The sequence below is a fragment of the Arvicanthis niloticus genome, chromosome 1, assembly GCF_011762505.2.
Source record: "Arvicanthis niloticus isolate mArvNil1 chromosome 1, mArvNil1.pat.X, whole genome shotgun sequence".
In the NCBI taxonomy this organism is placed as follows: Eukaryota; Metazoa; Chordata; class Mammalia; order Rodentia; family Muridae; genus Arvicanthis; species Arvicanthis niloticus.
The window spans coordinates 80,237,306-80,256,501 of record NC_047658.1 but is presented as its reverse complement, the minus strand read 5'-3'; the positions used below and the strand labels follow the sequence as shown (position 1 = coordinate 80,256,501).

The 19,196-nt window shown below is 45.9% G+C and overlaps 1 protein-coding gene and 1 long non-coding RNA gene across 2 annotated transcripts in view; one reads left to right on the top strand and one right to left on the bottom strand.

The window, feature by feature from the left end:
• Positions 1–19,196, bottom strand: part of Parva (parvin alpha) — a 151,557-nt gene that overhangs the window by 70,885 nt on the left and 61,476 nt on the right. The window lies entirely within an intron of this gene.
• On the top strand, positions 9,791–14,826 carry LOC143435548 (uncharacterized). The gene is made up of 3 exons (XR_013105924.1): positions 9,791–10,352; positions 12,229–12,336; positions 13,190–14,826. It is a non-coding gene; the product is annotated as an uncharacterized LOC143435548 (long non-coding RNA).

The following is a 19,196-nucleotide window of genomic DNA, read 5'->3' as shown; positions in this document are numbered from 1 at the left end:
ACTCCTCTCATAGAGAATCCGAGTTTAGCTCTCAGCACCCACATCAGGGTGGCTTACAACCACCCTAACTCCAGTTCCAGAGGGATCTGATGCATTTGGCCTCTGATGACACCTCTATTCATTTGTATACACTCCCACACAGACACACATGTATCCATGTAATCATAATAAAATAAATTTTAAAACAATGAAGTGGAGAGAGACTAAGGATGACCCCTGACGTGGGCCCCTGGCCTCCACACACATTCACACACAGATATCCACATCTTCACATACACAAACATGCACACACATATATACACAGTTTAAGTTAATACAAGTTCTTCTCTTTGACTGTTCTTACTATGAGAGATGTTCTCATCAGCTACAGGTTTGCGTGGCCTAGGGCAAGTTACTTTACTTTCTTACCTCTCTGCTTTCTTGGGTCCAAGACTCTTTGGTTTTAGTAAAATAAGGGAATAGTGACCTCTAGTAAGGGCTGAATATGCAGATATGATGGCTTGGAACCACGCCTAGCATGTCAGCTGATGATGGTGATTATTAGTTTGCAAACATCCAGAGAATGGCCTTGCTGTGAAGGCATGTTAGCACCTGAAACACTCGCAGTGTAGCTCCAAGCTCAGTCAGTACAGGCACCACTGACCATTGCTCTGGGCAATCCTTGGCTGCAGGGAACTGCCTTGCATACTGAGGGATTTAATGGCATCCCTGGCCTCTCTGACCCATGCCATCTTCTTACTCTCCCAGGCATAAAAACCAAAAATGTCCCTAGACATTGTCTAAATTCTCCTGCCAAGGGACACATAAATGGCCCCTAGAGAGAACAACTAATGTGGCCGCATGCTTGAAGAGGACCAGAGGACAAAGAGAGTTAGAGTCTACAGAATAAGATCGAAAGAACCGGAAGAACAACAATATCAACCAACCAAACCCCCCAGAGCTCCCAAGGGACTAAACCACTAACCAAAGAGCACATAGGGAGGTACCCATGGCTCCAGCTTCATATGTAGCAGAGGATGGCCTTGTTGGGGAGAGGCCTTTGTGGAGGCTCCATGACCCAGCATAGGGGAATGATAGGGGGATGAGGTGGGAGGGGCTGGGTGGGGGGAGCACACTTATAGAAGCAGGGAGCATGGGGGAGGGGATGGGGGTTTGACTGGGAAGGAGGCTAACATATGAAATGTAAATAAATAAAATAACCAATAAAAAAAAAAAAAAAAGAGTGAAAGTGAGTGAGCCCACGCAGCTATCTGCAATGTCGCCTACAGGAGAGGCACTTCAGTGGTTGGTGCTTCTTAGCCATCTATAATATATGACCTTTTCGATAAACATAAAAATCTATTTATCGAGATTTAAAATCTCAAAACAAGTTAAACATCATGAATAACCCAAATTAGAGTTGCTGTAATACACAGGCACCTTTTCTTTCTTTCTTTTTTTTTCTGTTCCACACAGTTCTCCCCTGCATCAATTCTGATAAAGCTGTGTAGCCAAATGTCAGCTCACACAGATTTACATAACAGAGCAGGAGAGGAGAGGAAAGAAAGGAGAGGAAGGGGAGGGAGGGGGAAAAGGGAGGAGACAGGAGGGGAGGGAAGGGAAGAGGAGGAGATAAGATGGCCCAGTGAGCATCTATCTGAGTGGGCACAGGCACTTGCTGCCAAGCTTGACAACCTGAGTTCCATGCTGAGAACTTACTTGGTAGAGTGAGAGAACCAACTCCTGCACACTCCTCTCTGATCTCCACAAGCACACTGTGCCATCCATGTGCACATACAGGCACCCACAGAAAAATAAATGAATGCCAAAAAATATTTTTAAAAAGGAAAAAAAAAATGGAAATGGCTCAGTGGCTAAGAACACTTGTTGCTCTTGTAGAGTGTCTGGGTTTGGTTTCTAGCACCTACATGGTGGCTCAATGTCAGCACTTTAAAACTAGGCACGGTGCCTATCATCCCAGAATTCAGGAGGCAGAGGCAGGAGGATCAGAGGTTGAAGGTCATTCTTAGCCTCATAGTGGTCTAAGCTGAAATACATGAGACTTTGCCTCAAAAAATTCACATCCCACACCCAAAGGTCATAGGTTAGGTTTTTCAAAGTTCACATTTGCATTATGAATGGTCACCATCCATTTCCACTTTTACTTTTAGCAGGTTTATTTGAGGTTTTAAAAACACCACAACGCTCTATATTATAGATTGTATTGACTTTCGCCACAGCGGGAGTGTTGTGATGTTGTAGAGCCGAAGCACTTTAGCAGTCAAGTGTAAACAGTTATGACATAGGGCTCTCATGAGACACAGAAAGATCCTCCTCACCACTTACAGCAAGGCATTTCAGCATTCATGGTTCACATTTAGGAGAGACAGTGCATACACCACCATTCTGGAAGACCCTGTCCTCACCAGAGGGATCTGTCTAAGGAAGCAGGTGCCATCCACTCTGAGACCTACTGTTCAGAGCTCTGGGGTCCTGATTGTGTTCTTATATTTCCCCACTTGGAAAACTTGCCTCTGGCTAGAATGTCTAAGACCAACAATAAAGAAACAGTGGGCCAGAACAGGATGCGCTTCATCACAGGAAATGAAAAGATGACAAAGTTTAGCTTCTCACCCGATTCTTACAGCTGGACCAGACAGACTAGCTGTCATGTGGTCACCACCATACAGCGATAATCTTGTTGTGTTTTTATCAAAATCCATCTTCCCACATGTTTATAAGGCAAGTGCAGTTGATATTTAATAATACAAAACATTCACTCACCCTGGCCTATTACAATACACTTGAACTGCCATGCACCTATTGGTCTTTTGGGCTGTGTCACCTTAGCTAAAATTAAGTCAGCTGATCTACCTACCTTCCCTGTCGGTCTCAAGTGTTATTTTCTCCACTCTTATTTCTAAAAGTAGAATTGTTGGGTCAGAAAGGAACAACTTGTAATCTCTTTGTTTCTTGTAACACAGGAAGAAAAACTAGAAGATAATTCATAATGTCCTCTTCAAAGCCCAGGTGGCTATGTTTCTACAAAACTCTGCCCATGTTACATTTGATGGCTTTTATTTAATTTTGATAAAGTAGTAGGTATGAAATGGTGATTTCCAATTCTTAATGTGAATTGTAAACTTTTCTTCCTAAGATTTGTTTACAGCTTCCATGTGTGAACTTTGAACATTTGTCCAATGAAAATGTGTGTGCATGTGATATGTAGATATGTAAGGGCATGCACATGTATGTATGGGTGCATGTATGTATGTGTGGAGCCAGAGGTCAACACTTGTGGATAGCCTCAGCCTTGTATTTTGATGTTAATTCCCCTTTTTGTGAAGGGCTGCAGAGGAGGAGTGAATCAGTACACAGGTGAATTCTAGTGAACCTTCTGCCCATCTTAATTTGTAAAATAAAGGCTGGAGCCAATGATTGGGCAGAAGAAAGGAAGGTGGAGAAATAAAGGTTGGTGGGAAGAGAGAAGGGAGCAGAGAGAGAGGAGAGAGAGGACAACAGAGGACGAGGACAACCGAGGAGGACGACTAGGAAGCAGGAGGTAGAAGGACAGACTCAGGGTCTGGAAAACCCTCAAGTTATAAGGGTCTCGTAGCTGGAGTAGTGAAGTGGTGAATCTGCTCAATCTGGGCTTGCAATAACTCCTAATTATTGAGTTGTGTTTTCTTTGACCGGTCCTATTTGGGTTGGAGACTTACCGCAACAAACACTGGCTGTTTTTCCATTGCTTTTCTCCTTATTCTCTGAGATGGGATCTCCCAGTAAACCTAGAGCTCACTGAGTGGGGTAGACTGACAGTGGATTGGCTCCAGGGACCTGCATGACTCCCTTTCTACCCCACATGGGGCTACAGATGAAACCATCACACCCAGCTTTGAACACGGATGCTGGGGATCCAAACTCAGGTCCCCGGGCTTGCATGTCAGGCATATTATTTCCTGAGCCATTTCCCTAGCCCCCAAAATGAAGACTTAATTGTGTCCTTTAAGGTTTTAAAACAATTCTTCCCAAAGTATGTGGCTATTGAGATGTTGGTTGTCATGCTGCACCGTGCCCCATCTACTGCCTCTCCTTTCCTTTGCTTGTTGATTTCCTTGATATACCAAAAAGGTGTTTTTTAAAAAATATAATTGAACCCATCAAACTTGTCACTGATAATTTCTTCAATTGCTTCAATAGTCAGAAAATTGTCTTCCCTCAACAATTGGGATAAGTGTGCCATTAAAAAAAAATTAGCTCTTTAAGCCATCTGGCATTTGTTGTGGTCTAGGGGATACAGTGACCATATTTTCTGAGTCAAAAATTGGAACATGTGATCTGACAAATGCCAATGTTCTTATGGGTAAAATGGGACAGAATATTTGAAATTGAGACCATACTGGAAAATTGCAGACATGTGGCCCCCATATGTAAGAAACAAGCTGTTATTTTAAAGGTACAGTGCCAGCCCCTGCTCTTCCTAGCTCCCGTCAACATGAAGCAACAGAGATTTTTAGCCTGAGGCCCAGCCTCAGCCAGGGCCAGATCCCAATCTTACTAAGACTGTCAGGGTGTCAATAGGGATAGGGCCAACTGATGGGACCCAGGATTGGTTAAATTACCAGAAGTCCTGTTTCTGTCCTCCCTCCTTCCTGTTTTCCATTCTCTGTGCAGAAGTGGCTGCATCATTGCCTTCCACGCTGAGCAGAGTTGGATCAAGGGAAAGCATCTGAAGATATTTGAGAGGGAGAGGGTGTTTCTTTCCTGAAAGCACTGCAACTAAAAGCCATAGGTCTTGATAGTTGGGGGCTCTCCCCTTGAACTGGGTACTACCCTACTCTTGTTCCTTCAGATGGTCCCTGAAAGGTGGAGTATGTTTAGCTCATTCTTTTGTAACCAGCATTCATTAAACTTTACACTAACATCTGTAGGCTGCCTCAGAGAGACACATGCAACAATGGAGCCGCATTCTCCAGATTCCATCATTGAGCTGGCTCTGGGAACACAGTAGTTAGAAGTCGTCTAGTTCCTTCTAGAAACAGAGCCTGCTCCAGACCACAGCCTGCTTCAAAACTCTGCTTAGCCCTTTTTCTGCAGGGCAGGATCCTCTTCCGAATGCCAAATGCCCAGGGCAGGGCTGAGTAAGCCTCAGTCAATGCCTTGTCAAATAGAAATGTGCATGAATATTCTCAACCCTCTAATGACCAAGAGGCAGAAGTTCAGTTGTCTATCTTTGACTCTTGCGTCTGCACTTCTGGTGAGATGGTTCAGTGGCAAAGCTGTTGCAGCCAAGCCTGATGACTTGCTTTTAATACCTGGGACACACATGGTGGAAGAAGAGCTGGTATGTATACACACCAATAGGGGCTGGAGGTGGTGGCAGCAGGGAGGCCTCCCTAGTTTCAAGTTTCTCTGATTTGGTAACATTACAACATCTTTCAACCTGCCAGCACCTCTCTTCCAAAGGTGAGTTTCTCCCCTCCCCTCTAACGTCCCACACGCTATTTTTTGACCCTCTGTATGATCATCGGTGTTGTGAAGCTAGGTGGTGAATTGTTTAGCTATTCTGTCTATCTGACTTCCCATGGCACTGTGGACAGTAAGAGCGGACGGCAGGCAGTGGGAGGCAAAAATCACAGAAGTGCTGTTTCTGTGTCCTGCCGCCTTGCAAGCAGATCTGGCTGATGAGTTCTCTCTGAGTCATGAAACGCTTCTGAAACTCCTCTGATCTCTGTCTGCAGGGAACAGCATACTCTGTCTTGCATTCTTCTTTTACATTTTTTACCCCAGTCGATTCCTTTCTGTGTGGAACATCCTGATCATACCCTCAGGATAAATGCACGCTTACATAGAACAGCTTTCCAGCTTCATGGCACCGATGAACCAACATCACTCCTGTTGATCAGGACCTGGAATCCTCTAGCCGCTTACAGCCCATATTTTCTGTGTGGGTTTGGCTCATGAATAAAATCATGGGGGAAGACTCAGGATCACTCATGACCCCACTTGGATGGTGATCCTTAAGGAGGTTTGTTTGTTTGTTTGTTTGTTTGTTTTAAACTGAAAGATTTTACGTAGTCCAGGATAGGTTCAAACTCACTAGGTAGCTGAGGATGACCTTGAACTTGTGACCCTTCTGCCTCCACTTCTTAAGTGCTGCGATTATAGCCTGTCTATGGTGCCAGGCTTCTTGCATACTAAGCAAACACTCCACATCACTACATCCACAGCCGAGAAAAATGGGGTTTGTTTGCTTGTTAAGTTTTCTGCAAGAGAGTTCAGAGGCAAGGGGCCATGCTCATTACTCTTGGCACTCGAAGCCCGGCAGATGGTCTTATCGGCCACATCTTCACATTCCCAACTCTTTTGTAGAAACTGAAGGATGGCATTTCAGAAGAGGTCAGAAAGGCAATGTTTATAACCCACCTCCCCCTAGAGTGGAGGCCGCTGGGGCTTATACTCATTACTATTTGGTCATAAGCAGCAGAACCCCCTTCCCCAAGCCCAGTAATTAAAGCAGATAAAAAAAAATTACTTGGGGTAGTCAGAATCCGAAAATGGCCCCTTATGATTTCCTGTTCTAATCCCAGGGCTGTGACCAGACTGGGCTCCTGCGGCCTGCCGGTGGTAGGTTACTGGGAAAGGAGATTTCACAGATGTAATTAGTTTTGATTTTGAGTTACTCACAGGAGATTATGTAGGTAAAGCCACCTAACCACAGCAGCCTTTTGGAGCAGTCTGCCCTGCAGGCAGTGGAGGAAGTTGGGGGACGGCATGTAGAACAACAAACTTTCTTGCTGATGCTCAGGGGCTGGGAGTGACTTCTAAAGGGACCCCAGGCCATAACAGGAACATAGGAGGAATCTTCTGAGAGACAGCTAGACCTTCTAGTGTAGCCTAGGAACTGGGCCTTAAGACACTCTAATCAAAGTGACCCTTCAACAAGTGTCCCTCTGATCAGAAGGAGCAGTATCACCTGCCACAGGCCCACAATCCCTGTCCACTGACTGACTACCTTCCATCCTAGACTCACTACCATTTTTTAGAGACAGGGCCTCACTGTGTAGCCCTGGCTGGCCTGGAACTCACTCTGTAGACCAGGCTGGTCTAGAGATCACAGAGTTCCACCTGCCTCTGCCTCCCCTGTGCTGGGATTAAAGCTTGCACTACCACACCCAGTTCTAGATTCAGTCTTATTATTCCCTTCCTCTTCAGAACTGGTTGGGTCGAGCTCTACCCCAGACTGCCTCCTCCCTCTTTCCTTTCTCTGCATTCTGTATCCTACTGTCTCTAGAAAAACTCAACACATTTATAGGGCAGTACCTGCGGGTGTTGTCTGCCGTGAGAAGACAAAGGGAGGTTTTGAAACCTTATTCTGCCACTGGCGAGCTGCCTTAATTTTGAGGCAAATGACTCAACCTCCGTGAGCTTATCTGTGCGATGTGGGCAGTAATGGGTACACTGGGAGGGTTTCAGGTGAAGGATAACGTCTCTCACATGGAGCTGGAGAAAGAGCAGAACTGCAGCAGGTACTTGCTGAGTGATGGCTAAGTTCATGAGTTATGATAAGGTCTGAAATATATGTGATGAATGAATACTGATCATCAGAGGGCCAAGGTCAAGATGAACTGGAAGCAGAGCCCAGGGTACCATCTCTTGCCTTCCCAGCAAGCTCAGCCTAACTGCTCAGCCAGCTCCAGCCATCAGGACACCCCAACCCCATCGTCTAACCCACAGCAGAAGAAAGCCTCCTCCTTCCGGTCTGGAAGGAGACTTGGCTGCCAAGCGCGGTCTAAGCATGTTTATCTTCACCCCACATGTCATCATCTCTGAATGTCTTCAAGACTGCTCCTTCAATTCCACTCAGTTCTCCTTAGTTCAGTTCATGAGAACAAGCCTGCCCTGTGTCCCAACAGCACGCAAGGCAGGGAGGGCCCAGAGAAGAGATGGCAGTGGGCTCTTCTCACACTGCTCCTATCTAGTGGGGAGGGGTGTCACCCAGATGGCCAGTTTCTGTACTGTGACAATGCTGACAGTGGATGCTCTCACAGTACAGTGGAGGTGGATGGACCTCTGTTAAGACTTAGAAGAGGGCAGATGAGGGAGGGCAGAGAAGCTTCTGGAAAACGGGGACCCAGAAGTGGACTGTGAAGGATGGGTGGAAGGTTGCCTGGCAGAGGCAGGGAGACCATGTCCAGCATTCCACTCCTTGCCTGTCCTTTCTCACAGACTCTGTGTCTTTCTTCTTCTGTTTCTCAAGCCAGACAAAGAGAAGACCCAAGGTCTCTTCTTTTTTTTATTTCCAAATCATTACAGATTAGTACTTTGTAAAACTCAAATAAATTAGTAAGGAATGGTGAATTGGGGCCGGGGAGATGGCTCAGTGGTTACAGTGCTTGTGGTGCAAAGTTCAGATCCCAAGAGCCCACGTAAAACCAGATTCGGCAGTACACGCCTACATCCCAGCACTCCAGCAGCGGGGTGGGAGCCGCACACAGAACAATCCCTGCGAGCCCCAGGTCAGCTAGCTTGGAGGACTCAGTAGCAAACAAGAGACAGCCTCATACAAAGTGGAGGCCGAAGATGTGAGGGCACTCTCCTAAGTCACCCCAATGATCATCAAGGATGATTCGGGCTAATCTGGCTGCCCAGGAGGGAGCGCCTTCCTCCCATAAGGGAGAAAGTACCCAAATGAAGTATGCGAAGGCAAGTGGTGACCGCAGGCTCAGCTGCTTCAGCAACTGTTGCAAAGGTCTCTCTGCTGGGATTGCAACAATGTGCACACAGCAAGCCACAACTACCAAGGGGTACAGTGGGATGGGAATCCTCATACTGCCTACATTCTGTCTACCACAAGCTCCAACATAAACTCTGGAATCACTTTTAAGTTTTTTTTTTTCTTTCATCTTTAATTTGTTACTGATATATTCAATAACGTTTCCATTTGGGGACAGTCTGATGGCCCCTTCTCTCCTTCGCATCGCTTCAAATCAAAGTCCTATTCCCACAGCTCTCTGCTGAGAATCCTCCTTCTCCCCATCCTCTAATCAAAATGTCTAGCTGTCATTTATTTATTTGTAGGCAGAGTCTCAGATAGTCATTCGTAGATGGGGCTAACACTGAGCTGACTGTCCTGTCTCCCTCCATCTTGATGTTGCTGGGGTTATGGGCATGCACCACCTCATCTGGTTTTATGTGGTACTGGGAGTGAACCCAGGCAAATATTCTGTCAACTGAGCTACATCCTTAGCTCTCCAAAATACCTTTTCAATCGGGGAACTTTATTTTTCCCAATCCTGTTTCATCATGTTCTCATTAAAAAATACTCAATGGCTCCCTGGTGCCTCTGGTATTGATTTTAACTTCCCTAACTACTGTCCACAGAAGCCTGTATGACTTGTTACTTACTTTATACCACATGACGTTTTTATGCCAAGCAGTCTTTCCAGGCCACATCCTATCTACCGGAGTCCCACTGGCCTTCCCATCTCTACAAGTCTTACTGCCGGATGTCCTGGACACCTGGTCAAAGCAAGACCATGGAGAGCCTCTAAAGGAGTGTGGGGTTTCAGCAGCCTGAGATCTGGGGCCAGCTCCAGGAATCTTCTCAATTCTCATTCTAGTGTGTATATGCAGGAAAGAGGTTATAAGTAATTGTTGGTGAGTTGGCAGGTGTCAGGCTTATTGTTAGGACAGAACAATGTCACCACACCAGCCTGATCACCTGCTAAATAGTGTCTCTATCTTTCCACTAGTTCATTATCTGTCATCCTCAGGAAAGAATGATACCATTTCACAAATAATAACAGAGACACACCTGGGAGAAACCAGTTCCCCAAGGACACACCATGGTGGGAGGAGAGTAGGCTTGAAGTACCAAGAATAATTCCAAACCCCACAGAGTTTCCATAGCCCAACCAGCTTGTGGGTGGCAGATTCATTCCAGGCTAGAGCCCATATGCCCAGGAGGTGAGAATATGGATGGCCAATATGGTCACCCAAGCCCTGCTCTAAACTCCACAGACTCAGACACCAATCCTCGACATCACCACCAGAGGAACACTGATTCCCCTAGGACTCCCAAGTGATCACAGACACAGACTGCTAGCCTCACCAGCCACTTGTAGAGGTTCTATTCCCATGTGCTGAGATAGAAGCAAGCTTTTAGGTGCAGCCTTTGGAACTGCCAACCTCCTGAACTTCTGCAGGGATGTAATAATTGTGAAGAAACTAAAAGAAAAGAGAAAGCCACTGGGAGGTGGGTGGAGAAGAGGGAGAGAGAAAGGAGAATCCAAGTCACCCTCATCACAAGGGCAGAAGAGAAGACAGCAACAGAAGAGAACTTGGGACAATGAAGAAAGATCTGAGAGTTGGTAAGTGGGGTGGAGTGGAGCCAGGACTTGTGCGTAAATGGAAGCAAAGAAGTGTCTTCCCTGGATGAGTTTTCAAGGCAGGTGATTAAGGGAAGGAAACATTGCTGACTGGGAAGCCCAGTGCATGTATGCTTGTATATGTGTGTGTGTGTTCATCCAGGGGCGGGGCTGGGGGGTCAGGTTAGCAGCCTCAATTCCCAGCAGAACTGAAGAAGGCTAGCAGAGCGTTTCCTAGTTTTTTCGAATGAGGACTACACAGTTCTTGCAGTGAGTGCACAAAAAACGTTGGAGGTGGAGTGGGTGAAATCGGGGACGCTCACTCTTGTCATCATCCCAGTGATGTGTAGCTGAAATAATCAACTGTCAAGTGGGCTGGGTTGGGAGGATACCAAGTCTCTGGAGAATGGAGGGTCATTAGTTAGGGGCCAAAGAAAAATCATGAACGATAAAGAGGAAAGATGGAGAATGGCGACCAGGGAGGGCTGATATTCAGACCTAGTGTGGTCCATTTAAGACAGGAAAATGAAAGTCACAGGCTGAGTGGCTCTCAAGGACAGAGAGACAAAGAAGGCAGAGGAACCAAGTAGTGGGTAGACAGGTGAGCAGGGGAGTCAAATTCAGCAGGGAGCCAGGGTGGGAGGATGGTCTCAATGGACACCTACAGTTTTCATGAACGCCAAGAACACCTCAGCTCCTAAAAGTCAGCTGTGGGTGCACACCAAGTACCCTAGCTTCTGGGGAGGAGGTGCTTCAGAGGAGAATGACCTAGGTGGACATATGAAAAAGCCTGGAGCTTGGGAGAGATGAGATGTTGGAAGGCAGGCCCAGGTTTCCCAAAAAGCATGCAAGGAGTGGGTTAGGAATGATTGGGAGGTTCCTGGCAGCAGAGTCAGTACTCTAAAGAAAAGGAAGTGGTTAGGGAGCAGTAAGGGCTGGCAGGAGGCAGAGCTAATGTGTGTGCATGCATGTGCATGTGTGTGAGTGTGCGTACATGCATGCATGCGAGTGTGTGTGTGTGTTGGGGGTGGTAAAGAAGACAGAAACTATGTGTGGCCAGAGTGAGACTCTGTTTCATGGTGGGCTCCACACAGAGCGAAGACAAGTCTGCAAGGCCTGCAGTTCACTTGTTTTTGAGGTAATTTTGTTTTCAAGGGTAATTTTGACCCTTGGTTCCTCCAAAAGACCAGAAGCAGGACTTAGTCACCTGACTGTTGGCACAGTCACATGCAGAGGTGGCTCAGGCCCCAGAGAAGGGCCTGAGGTAAAATCCAGCAAGGCCTGGTCAAGGGAGGGCACAGGAGGAAAGGAAAAACAGAAAACAAGAAGCTTCTGTAAAGCCTACTTTATGACTTTCCCCAGAGGCTTTAAAAAGGTATTTATGCTTTGGTAATCCTCGAGAGCCCCTGTAAAGGAAAATGCAGGCCTGTCGTAACACGCCCTGTTCAATGCTGGTCTATGCCAGGCCCTCAACTCTTTGTAATCTTAGAAATTCATTCTGGGGACCAGGCAGGACCCATCCCTGGTTAACCTGCCATCCTGCAGCTGTGACAGCAATCAAAGCAAGGACAGCACAACATTCTCCACGCTCTCGAGGTCCCTCACATCACCCCTTGACTCTGTGGCAGCAAGCAAGGCTGTGGGATGGCCCCACATCACCGTCTTTCAAATGCATCTGGGAAAACCACTCATATACACTCTGCTTTAACCACTGGTTGGATATCAGAATCTGACAGCAACCTGTGCACAAGTCTCCTGGCTAAGCCTGGAGGTACACACTTGTAGGTCACAGGACTAAGGATGCCGGGGCCTGTGCCAGGATCGAAGCAGAGCTAGTTCTCAGTCTGCTTCACATTTTCCTCTTCGTTTTTATCTGCAGGATCGGGCGTGTGAGAGAGGGGAGGAGAGAGGCCTGGTAACAACAGCTCCCCATCGCTCTTGGTTACTTACATCTGTGGTCAATTTTCCACACTTTATTCCATAAAAGGTAAATGAGACACGGTACTTGCAACAGGATAATCTAAACAATGAGAGCCATGTTACTGTTAAAATCCATCTGGCTGATCACGCCCAACCCCACACTTTTTAACTCCTTGAGGAAAGAAGGATGCCAAAGCAGAGGGGCTGGAACCCTAGTCTGGATCTCTTCCTTTCTGTCAGTTGAAAGGGCCTCCTCTGAGGGCTCTGCCAACTCCAGTATCCCTCCTGATTCTAGGCTGGCTATGGGCAAAACAACTTGTAAAACGTTTCTTACCAAATGCTTTTGCTTTTTCTCTTTAAAAGGAAACATTAAAAGCTGAAAGAGAGAGAGAGAGAGGCTTACACACTGTCCAAACTAAAGCCCTCAAGAGCTCCTGCTTCACACCAGAGGGTTCATTTACATAATGTTAATTTCCAAAGGCAACACACACAGTGAAGGAAGAAGCAGCGTGACTGTTCTTTCCTTTTATTTGGGCTTACACATTTTTCTGGCCATCTGTTATCTAAGAAAATTGCAAACTCAAATAAGAGATGGGAAAATTTGTAAAATCAGATGGTGTGGGATTTTTAAAATTCTTATTCTTATTCTTTGGGTGGGGAAAGTAATGATAAGATATTCCAGTAAAGCTTCAGATGTGTAAGGTCATTGAAGAACTGGAGCTTGGTATTCCCCTGAGGTGCAGTGGTCCCACCTGCAGAAGGAATTTGACCTTTGACCTAGAAGTCCAGAAGTATTTTCATCTTGGACCTTCAGAATAGCAGCTTCGCCCAGCTCGCTCTGAGGGTATTTAAACCACCAGCACAGGTCAGGCTAACACACCTTTTAATTTTTAAAACCACGCTTTTTATCTTCCATCCAGGTTGAATGTTCCAGAATCAGCCACAGCAGCCCTCATTTGCAACCACGCCCTCCCCACTGTGTAACCTGGGGCCAGCCTAAGCAATCTCTGTTGTGGGAATTGGTTTTCAGACGTGCGGCAGGAAATACGCTCAGATAAAAAGGCCCCAGCGAGGCTGTCTAAAGCAACCACTGGAAATATTAATTCTACTCGCCCTCTTTTAGGAGAAAAAGATATTTTTATGTGTATGAGTGTTTTATCTGCATGTAAGTCTATGCCCATGGAAGCCAGAAGAGGGTGCAGATCCCTTGGAAGTGGGGTTACAGACAGCTGGGAGCCATCCTGTCTGTGCTGGGAATTGAACGCAGGTACTCTGCCTTTGACCACTAAGCCATCTCTCCAGCTCCCAACTCCCCCTTTATAAGGCATTCCGGGACTGGGGAGGTAGTTCAGCCAGTGAAGTACTTGTTCTGCATGAGGATCTGAGTTTGATCCCCACACCCATGTAAAAACTAACAAACAGCAACTGTCCTGGGCACAGGAGTAGGCATTTGTAATCCCAGCCCTGAGAGGCAGGGACCGGTGGCTCCTTGAAGCTCACTGGCTAGCCAGCCCGGCCCACTTGGTGAGTTCCAGACCAGTGAGAAATGCTGTATCCAATAAAGGTGGGTGGTATCTGAAGACTGACACTTGAAGGTGTCTGTTGGCTTCCACACACGTATTCACTTGTGTATGTGCACCTGCACCCATTTGTAGACTCGTATGCACATGAATACACACACACACACACACACACACACACACACAAATAAAATAAAAAGACAGTATGGAAAATCTTGATAATAACACAGAAAAAGATAACATAAAAAAAAAAAACCTGCTGGGACATCAGTATGCTTAATATTTTGAGAAACTTTTTGCCATCAAAGTCAGCTTGACCAAGGCCTATATTTCCTGAACTGCTCCTTTCTCCTTTGTGCTGATTAGCCAATCGAATGCCATGTTGTGAAGTCCAGCTCCCACCACTGGGATGAGATGTAGTTACCACCTGTGTCAGAGATAAAAGGCCATTTTGGCAAGCGTGTTTACTAGCTCAGTTGACATTCTGGTCACCCTTTTTGTAAGAAGAAACTGTCTTTTGCTGAATTATTTTCATTTTGTCTGTGCCTTCCTTTGTAAAATAAGCCAGGATTATTTTCTACCCAACAATGTTTACATGATTAGGATTAGAGATGGCTCATCACTTGACAGTGCTTGCCGCTATTTCAGAGGACCCAGGTTCAGTTCCCAGCACCCAGATCAGGGAGCTCCAGGACATCCGATGTCCTTGTCTGGCCTCCACAGGCATTTACACACACATGCACACACACACACACAGAGAAACAAACACGTATATACACAAATAGAAATAAAATAAAAATTTAATAATAGATCTATCCAGGGCTGGAGAGTTGGCTCAGTGGTTAAGAGTGCCTGCTCGTCTTGTAGAGAACCCAAATTCAGTGTTCCCAGTCCAGATCAGGGAACTCACAGTTAACTGTAACTCCAGTTTCAGGGGATCTAATGCCCTTTTTTTTTTTGGCATCTGCAGACACTATACCCATGCGTATAAGCATACAGACATACATAATTATACAATAAAGCACATATCCACATGATCAACTGTGGCTCTTTGCTGGACAACCTGCTCCTGTGTGGGTGTAGTTTTTGGTGTTGTCTGGGTGACTCGATAAGACTAGCTTCCACCTCCTGCCTTTCCCATCTGCCTGCAAGTCTACCACCTCCTCTGGCTGCACAGAGTAACTCCGAGTTGAAGGAGTTAACAGTCACTAACAGAACCCGTGGGAGACAAAGCACTGGACCCCATGATCGTAAATCTCTTTCAAAGCGAGTCAGACTGCATTCTATTCAGGCTCTCTAAACTCAGCTTTCATCGTAGGTTACATAAAGTGATATTTACGTCTGTTCCGACGCTTTTCATTTCCCAACACGTTTATCTCAGGAAATGACAACAGGAAGACACACCCCCCATTCCAAGCACACATGTTATTTTTTTAAAAGGGGGGTTAAGGAATCAGGCTAAATCACTGAATTAACAGGCTTTTATTGGAATTCACTTTTAATATAAATTCTCAAACATCTGTAAGCAATATTTTATTAAAGTGAGCAAGAAAACAAATGAGGAAAAACAAAACAAAATAAAACAAAAAATCCCCATGACTTAACCATTACTCAGCTATGGCAGTGGTTTCACAACCCAGAGCAGAATAGGCAAGATTTTAGGATAACTGAAAAAGTGATTTTATTATGAATATGTATCATAAATATCATGGATGTCGTCACAGTGTGGTCCCTCTGAAGAGCTTAGGAGTTCCATGTCTGTGATTTTGGTCAGCATAGGTGACTCCAATGTAAGCCAGTGCTCTGCTTCTTCAAGGACCCTGGCTTCAGCCAGAGCAGGGAAGGCTGGGAATTTCCAACTGGTGCTGAGTCGGAATGATGTTAAAGTTAGAAACAACAGAAGACTCGGGAAAGTCCCAGATGGCCTGAGTCTCAGCTGGGTGAGGGTGAGTTTGTCACACCTGGCAGAGCCTTAACAAGGGGACAGGTGTGTCTTCTGGGGCTGAAAAAGCACACGGGGACCTGTTTAAAGGAACTGGGATGTGAGGAGACAGGAGGGGCCCCACCCAGGCATGGGGGACATGCCAAGAGAAGCGCTTAGGATTTTGGAAGCCTTGGGTTGATTCTAAGCATTGAGTTTTCTACTGGAGACAACACGGATCCCACAGGCATGAAAGGGGCTGGTGACTTCTGGCAGGGACTGAGTACACAGTGGTAGCGAGTCAGAAGCTCATGACCCTGAAGATGTGAGCAAGGGGCAGGTGTGAATACTAACACTGGTGGCCGGCCTGTCAAATGCCAGAGTCTCTGTCCTTGTCTGCTGGGGAAAGGCTCTGAGGTGGCCTGCACAGGCAGGGAGGTGGGGTGGGGGCGCTGGTTGGGCATCTGGGCAGTCGTCTATTTATCAACTAGTGTAAGTACAGTCTCCTGGGAGTCAGCCCTGGAGTAGGGCCAACAAGCTGCTTCCTGCCCCCCCCACCCCCTCCCCCCATGTGTGTGAAAGGGATATTGATTGCTTAAATAAAAGAAACCGAGGTGGAGGAGGCCAGAGCTGGGCGGGAGGAACTTGTACTGGTCAAATTTCTCAATAAACATTTGCTTTGCTGATAAGTTTGGCCTATGTGCAGTGAGAAACTCTGTTCCTTTGTGCTAGAGGCATCGGAGGGGGTAAAGGTAGAGAGCACATCTAAGCCTATCAGGCAAGTTTGGACGGCTCTGAGGAGGTGAGGTCAGGGGTCAGGAGGGAGTCAGTTACTTTAGGGTAATTCAACTGATGGTTGCCCTAGGGAATCTCTCCTTAATGTCCTCTGCTACAGCTATATACAACCAATCTGTCTGTTTGTCTGTCTGTCTGTCTGTCTCCTTGGTATACAGAAATGAATGTGAAATATGAACTTACTACAGAATTCATGAAATACACATTACTACAGAATTCACTAAATCACCATTAGGATGACAGAGAATCATAACCCCCATCCCTATCAATACCCCTTCTCCAACTTCTCCAAGTCTCAGAAAAGAGGTAGCCTATGCTAACTAATCGTGTGTCTAGGAGGGCATGGTGAGGAAAAGTCCATAGCTCTTTTTTTGTTTGTTTGTGTTTTTTTGTTTTTTTGTTTTTTGGTTTTTTCAAGACAGGGTTTCTCTGTGTAGCCCTAGCTGTCCTGGAACTCACTCTGTAGACCAGGCTGGCCTCAAACTCAGAAATCCGCCTGCCTCTGCCTCCCAAGTGCCGGGACTAAAGGCATGCGCCACCACCACCACCTCCCGGCAAGTCCATAGCTCTTAACCTAATAAGATTTTTGCCTTCACTTCGAACAAAGGCATGGTACTGAGCTGCCACTTCTCAGGCACTAAATGTCTAGGAAGGCAATTAAACAAGCTAAAACATTAAGTTGAAAACAAATAAGTTACAGTGCCTGATGCCCTTCATCTATGAGGGTGGGGATGGGGGTTTAAGGTTTACATTTCAAGTAGATGGCCAGGATCACAGAGAGTACTGAAGCCTGTTTAAAAGCATTGTGATCCCCTGATACTCGGTCTGATTACCCAGGCAGCTAAGCTGGGAAATAGGTAGTGGCACACAGTGTGGACACAGTAGGTCAACAGAAGAGGCAGGACCCTGGGCAGGACAGCAAAAGATGGCATGTGATCTCAGCATGCTGCTTAGAAGAACATGTAGTTTAAAATTTATAAATTGTTCATGTCCGTAATTTCCCATTTAACATGTGGTTGGCCAAGAGAACCTGAAACTAGAAAGAAAGCGAAACTGCTGACTAGAGGAGACTGTTGTATCCTTTGAAAGAAAGGTAACACATGCTCACAATGTAACGGTTTGTTATTATTGTACTGGAGATTATTTACATTTTCAAGACAATAGAACAGAAGTAGATCTCCTCCCATTATACATCCAGGGGTCCTGACACCTTAGAGATAGAAAACTGTGCATTGGGAGGAGTCCTCATCTGTGATTGATTTCTTGTTCTGTTAATCTAGACCTACGGAAGTGATGGAGTCAAGGAGGATTAAACTAAAGAGTGAGTCGTGTCTGCACTCACTACATTGTGAACACTATCTTAAGAGGAGGAACACCATCTCCCAGCATTCGAAAGCTGTTGTCAGGTGCAGCACGGGTGAACAAGTTAAGTTCTGACACACCGGTGATGAAGATGTGGCAGTTTAAGGAGTATCAGAAAACCAGGGGTAAAAAACAAATTATTACATTTCTTTGTTTATAGTACTGGGGGTCAAACTGAGGGCCTTGCACATGCCAGGCAAGTGCTTCATTATAGAGTTACATCCATCTCCAGTCACGGGGATGGATGTGTGTGTGTGTGTGTGTGTGTGTGTGTGTGTGTGTGTATGACTAAACTTTGCTCATATTCACCCCTGCCCATTGCTGTCTCCAGTCTGCCCACCTTCCTTCTGCTGGTCTCAGTTCCCAACCATAAATTCTTAGAAATGGAATTGCTGTCTCAAGCTTTTTAGGTTTGAACTTAGCTAGAAATGTCCAGCTTAGTCTCCAGGAAGGAGACTAAGGAAGGAGACGCCTGATTGGTGGAGCAGGCAGTGGGGTGACTATACACAAATATTCCTATATTTTCTATTTTAGGGCTAAAAACAATCATTTTTTTTCTTCCTATGAATTCAGTCCTGCCTCTGCATTCAGGAGGTGGGGCAGAAAGCCTGGTTGGTGTTTGCACCACAGCCTCTGCATAGCAAGATTCTGTTGTTGGTTTGGGGATCTTTCTCTCTCTCTCTCTCTCTCTCTCTCTCTCTCTCTCTCTCTCTCTCTCTCTCTCTCTCTCATACATAAAGGGCAGAAGATATCCAAATGAAAACTGAATGGAGCCAATTCTCTTTCCATGATGTTCCAGGAATTGAACTTGGATCTTCAGCCTGGTGGCAAGTACTCTTACTCTGAATTATCTTGTCAGACTAGACTTTTGTTTTGGGGATAGGGTCTCTCACTAGGAACTCACCTAGTGGGCTAGGCTAGTTAGTTAGTGAGTCCTAGGCTGCCCAGTGACCTGTCTCTTTACCTCTCCATTTTTGGGATTACAAACATGTACCACTGCATCCAGCTTTGTTACATGGGTTTCTGTCTCTTTACTGGCTAAGCTATCTTCCCAGTCCTTACATTGGGTTTTTTGTTTTGTTTTGTTTTTTTAAAGACACAAACAAGATCTTTCTGGCTCAGACCTCCAAGTGTATTGGGATTACAGTCTTATGTTGCACACCAGGCTCCTGCAATACATTTACTGGGGAAGAGTGAGTGGAATTAGGGGAAAATTCTAATGGTCCAATCATGGCTCAGCTGCAGCACAAGCTACCATGGCTAAAAGAACTTAACAGAAATCAGCAAAAGCACTCACTCTGAGTCACTGCCTGCACAGAATTCGCTATG